This window comes from Anopheles funestus, chromosome 3RL, assembly GCF_943734845.2.
Source record: "Anopheles funestus chromosome 3RL, idAnoFuneDA-416_04, whole genome shotgun sequence".
In the NCBI taxonomy this organism is placed as follows: domain Eukaryota; kingdom Metazoa; phylum Arthropoda; class Insecta; order Diptera; family Culicidae; genus Anopheles; species Anopheles funestus.
In genome coordinates, this window is record NC_064599.1 from 49,300,248 (window position 1) to 49,306,247 (window position 6,000).

Below are 6,000 nucleotides of genomic sequence, written 5' to 3' on the forward strand. Positions count from 1 at the left end.
AAAGTTCATTTGGAGGTCATTTTAATTCGTGTAACTATAATTATATAATTCATTTATCCTGTTGTCTACATATATAGTCCTATAATTGTCAAGTGTTGTACATATAAACAAACAAAACAAAAACAAACCAAATTAGTGAATTTATTTATTTTATATATTTGTCTGAGTAGTAATATTGTTTTTACTATTGTTTTGACACAATACCTTGCTTTGTCGGACAACGAAGATGTTCCACCAGCTTCAGTGTCCGATTATCCAAATACGTCCACCCCAAACTCGATAACAGCAAACCGGCAAGACAATTCAAATCCGTCGAAGCAAAGCGATCTTTCCAACATTGCTTTGCAAATATTGCGAACGGAGAAGTAGAAACTACAACAGCTGAACAAGCAAAGTAGCAATTACTTGTTCGCTTCTAGTTTTGCAGAGCCGTTGGACAAACTGCCACAAGAGTGGCAAATGGGAGCAAGGCTTGCAATTGGCTCTAACGTCTTTGATACAAATTGCACTAGTTTTCCCTAATGCTTTTGTTATTCGGCTGATATCAACTTCTAAACCCGAAATGCTAGCAATCGCCTTAGCTTATAATTTCCAAAACCCACAGCTCCGCAGCGTCAGCAGCCAGCAATGCCGAATAAAATTAAAAAGTTTGAAATAATCAATTCTATTAGAATTCAGTCTGTTATATACCATCTACATAAAATAATTCATAATTATATTTATAGTTAGGTTAAGTTAGGAAGTTACATAAATGAAAAGTGTAATACATAAATATCAGTATGTGGCGACTCTGGCGACCCCTAGTAGGTGAGAATTGTGGGACCAGGACAGAAAGATCCTGAGAGGATTAGATACAGGTTCGGCACGCTGCACCGACGTTATATAAGCCGAGGATTTATCACAAATGTTGTTCTTGCGTGAGGGCTCGTCTCCTTGTTGTGTTGTACCAGCTCGTAATACCCCGTCGTGTGGCGAGCAGGGAAATAAAATAGCACGTTACGCACTAGACGGGATCCCAAAGTAAAAAATTTAGCCTCGTCCTTGTATCCTAACAACGACAAAGCGCTATAAGTACATACCTTAAAGTAATCATCAGTCGCACTTCTGGAGGAATATATGAATGATTGTTATAATCCTTGTTTATTTTCGATCTTATTCTTCCCAATATGTAGAAGAATGTCCCCTTTCGCATTCTCATATATTCCATAAACTTCACATTGTCTTTTAACAGCTGGAGAAATAATGTAACGAACTCGCCCAATTCCTCTCGTTCTTCCAGTAATTGTGTTTTTCGTGGTCTTTTATTTCGTGCTAATGCCTCCAAACACACAAGACCAACAGCAGAACTGCTCCCCAACAACCAAAACGTATTGTAAACTGATGATGCAGACTCCCTTTTCTTCTACGACTGTTTTGAATCTGAATGAACCACCACCAAAAACAGCCTCTGTCAATTTGACAGGAGCTCGTTAGCTTGCTCGTTGTTCAATGAGCGCCTAGACCAGGTCCAGTTTTGCTCGTTGAATGTTTGTTGAATTTTCAGTGACCAAAAATATGAGAAATTCTCACGGAATGCTGGCTGTGAATTTATGGAGTTTTTTGTCACCAAGCCGAGAAAGCCGTAATCCTTGCGCGCCGTTCTGTTTGTAACTGTATATTCATGTGTCAAGTTCATAACAAAGCTCATTTTGCTTATTCTAAAAGTTCCCTTATTGCCCTAGATGAGTAGTCCAATTAACTTATCTAGTATGATGCCTTTCTGTTCGTCTTTGCAATATTTCATGAAAGATTTCCTATAATTCCTGTAAACTAATTCATGTAACTTCTAATCTATTTTCAACAGAGAATAATATTAAAAAGCACGAATTCCTAGTCGGATTATTTGTTGCACTGTTGCGTGTGCAACACTACTTAAACTAAAATGATTACTGCAGTACGATGGAAAGTAATAACGCCACTCGTTCGATTTCTTCCATGGAGGCCGAAATAGATCTTATGGTTGAGAATAACAGCAACAATTACGCAGCACAGTCGTCTGTTAAACCACCCTCACGTAAAATAATCATCAGACCACCCATCGCATAACCACAAGCAACGCATCCAAATTTCACATCAAAACTGGTTCGAAGTGATGAAAATAAAAACCCAGCAATACATCAATCCCGTCAAAAAACATAGTGACATTGGAGTTAAGCAATGTCTCGGCAAACAACAAAACATCTATGCAGCGCCGTACATTAACATAACCTCTTCTTAAAATCCCTAATCCAACATCACATGACAATCAAACCCGGTCTGGTAGTTTACAGCCAAAAACCTGCCAATGCAAAAGTAATATTCTGAAAAGTCTACAAAACATAGAAATTACTTTGAAAACTGTGATTGAAAATCAAAACAAACAAGTCATGAAAATAGCAGCAGTGGACACTATCCTAATGCATTTGTTAGATAACAGAAACACGGAACAAAACCAAACTGTGTCAGCATCATTCAACTTTTCTAAAATTTCTACTGCAGACGAACTGAAGGACTTTAATCAAACGTTAGGCTCTAGTGTAGACTATTATGACCAACTAAGCAGTTGGCTCAACAACCAAGTGTCCAGGGAAGACATAGATAATCGTCTACACCAAATTTTGGCGAACGATTAGGCGAACGATCGATCGGAATGATGGAAGGAGGATGATGGATTTTTTTCTGGTGTGGGCATAGCATGCGTGTAGAGGGATCCCAGTAAAAGTAATAAAAGTAAAGTTGTGTAGTGTCCTATGCACTATTTATGCGAATAGGAAGTTCGAATTTGATAAGGTGTACTGAAAAAAAGATTAAACAATTTATGTTGCAGAAATTGAATTCTAAGAATCGAGTGAATTTGGTAGGCAATAGAGAAACGTCTATACATCGTCGTTATGCATATTAAAATTTTTTTTTACTTTAATAAAAATTATTCATAATACGTCCAACGTAAAGTATCTCTAACAACTTGAATTATGTGATTAACAGAATTTATAATAAATTAATTGAATTGAAAAAACATATTTTTTCACGTTATCCGCATTGTTTATTTTTGGTAAATTAACAAATGAAAATCGTCAAGCAGGAATTCGCATAATTTGAAATAGGTTTCATGTTTTCAAAAACGTATTATGTACAGGAATAACCTTATATGAGATGTTATCCATTATGTTAGTAATTGTTTTCGGTATGGCAGCTAGTTTGCATTTCACATCCGAAACGGGGATTGTAATAAAAACATTAGAAAGATCTACCATATTTGGATCATAAATATTTAAATAGGATGAAGGACATGGTTGGGAGAAACTAATACTTTTAGAATCAACTTTTTTTGCTTGAATAAGTATGCCCGTGGAAGTTTCTATCGCTGAACTATATAGAAAAATAGAATTATCTTTCGTCATAAACCATTGGTTTCTCTGATCATTTCTGAGTATAAAATTGCTATATTATATGCACCACGGTATTATTGCCTTTTATCTTGATAAAAGGAAATTTTGAGTTTGGTTTTTTCTTTGCTGAATTTAAATAACATAGTTCCTTGATTCTATTTCTTATTTGTTCTAAACATTTTTTTTTACTGCGCGTAACTCGTTTCATGTTTTGTAGATGACCTTCATAAATGTAAGATGACATTGTAGGCAAAGGTCCTGTTGAAAATAGATTCGGAATTATAGGAAATCTTTCATGAAATGTTTCACGGACGAACTGAAAGGGAATTAGTTAATTGGACTATTCATCTAGGGCAGTAAGTGAACTTTAGGATTAGCAAAATGAACTATGTAATAATGAACTTGACAGACGAATACACAGTCACAAACAGAACGGCGCGCGACGATTACGGCTTTCTCGGCTTGGTGGAAAAAACTCCGAAAATTTACAGCCAGCACTCCGTGAGAATTTCTCACAGGTCCAAATTCACGAACATCTTCATACACATGATGCAGGTTATGTATATTACTAGATAAAAGCGTTTTATCACATACTTCCGGAAAATCTTCTACAAACAGATCTAAGAGTCTTCCTGAATATTCCCAATATTTTTCGTAGACTTCAGATGAAAAAAAAGTTGCGGCACAAAACAGTAACATAAAATGATTATAAGCTCTGTCAGTTATTCGTACTTTAAGAACTTCCACACTAGCGTAGAGAAGAAAGCTTTGAAATTCAGAAGCTTTCCATATTTTTAACGAATTTAGGCCTCGTATTTTGCGAGGAATCTCATATGGTAATTTTAGCATTCATAAAAATGAAGAAATCTCTTTACGATGTTTGAAAGTAAGCTTAGGCTCATTTCCAAAATTACCCTGCGTAAAACCTTTCATTAGTTTTCTTAGAGCTCCGTAATGAAATAGATATAGATCGTCAGTGTAATTCGCTGACACCGTCGCGAATAGAATATATTCCGCGAAGGTTCTTAACCGAGAACTCTCGCGCAGTTCCTTAGAAGTGAAGGCCTTTTTGTCAATTTAGCGGGTCGGGCTGCTAGCCTTTTAACGAATAAATTCGAAAGAAGTTTCTAGCGGCGGACCTCCGTTCAATTTGACTACCAACTCAACTAATGACTCGAAGCCGGTTAGATTGCAAGTGAAGTTTATTGAAAATTCTCGTTTCTTATATACTAAAAATTAGTTGTAGAAAATGAAGGTAAGAGCGAGAAGGGTAATTAGAAAGAGATATTTTTTCCTTTTGGATATCGTTGTCCTGGATGCCTTGGCCAGGCATATGTTTACATTAATTCTGGGTAGGCATTCTAAGGCTGTACCAATATTTCCCACGCATTTCGGTACATGTGGTACCACTTAAGTTGTGTACCCTTTTCTTGTTTTACTTTCCTCGGTTATAGTTGACCGTATGCAGTTATGCTGCCTTTGCCTATTGCCGGGTAATGTGTTTAGTTCGATTGTCAAGTGCTTCGTCCTTTTTAGACGTTTTATGATTTTGCCTGAAACTATGATCATGTTACGTAACGTATGAAGCGGGTAAGGATTTGGGTTAATGTTTTACATATGGTCCTTGAGATGCACCGATATGTTATTGCGCTTACGCCCTTTTTGGTAGAACATTATTTTAACCTGAAAGCTGAGATTAACCACATGGCTTTTCTAGGATGTTTACAAGTTTATGTTGGCGTAGCTATTTCAAATTCCCTTTTTTCGATCTTTCCGTTATGCTCGCGTTTGTTACCTAAACCTAAGGTCGCAGATACCGATTGGTTTAAAATGTTTAATGGTTCATATTTTTAATCCTTTTTTGGTCGCGTTCGCAACATTCCACCCCTAGTAAAACAATCAGTTTTACAAACTAACGCGATCCTATTATCAATTAATTTCTCTCTCATTGAACTGATCCTAGCTTGATTTCAACCATTGATGACTGAAGAATGGGTCGTTGTCGATGAAGCTTGTAGAGTCACGCTGAATTGAAGTCAGTATGTTGAACTTGCAATTTGTGCATCTCGTTCGATGTGTTGGGGTATAGGTGTGTTCTGGTGTTTGGAAGACGAGGTGCTGTTGGTTGGTCATCGTGTGGTTCTAACATTATATCTGCTTCGGGTTGAGTGTATGCGTTCTGGCCCATTGTCATGTGGTTTCGATGCGATAGCAGATTCGTGAGCGAATCCCAAAATGAAGCTAGGAGTTGCCAGCCAAGGCCATAGATGTCGTACAGTATTCTGCCGTGTATTATGGTGTCAATGATGAATTGTCAATGATGATCCAGGGTCCAAAAATGCATAAGTATTAATGGATTTATTTCCATTAATCAATCTTACCGGTAATATTTGATAGTAAGTTTCACATGTTACTTCCACCTCGTGGTGGTTATTTATTTGTTCTGGTTGGATTGGAACAACTTGTCTTACATGAAGCATCTTGTGATGCTTATCCTTGCACCCTGCGATTCCACATGGCTCAGCGAATATACAATCCTTGATTGTGTGTGTGTTTGATCTCAAACATCCAAAACACAATTGTTTTTCATTTG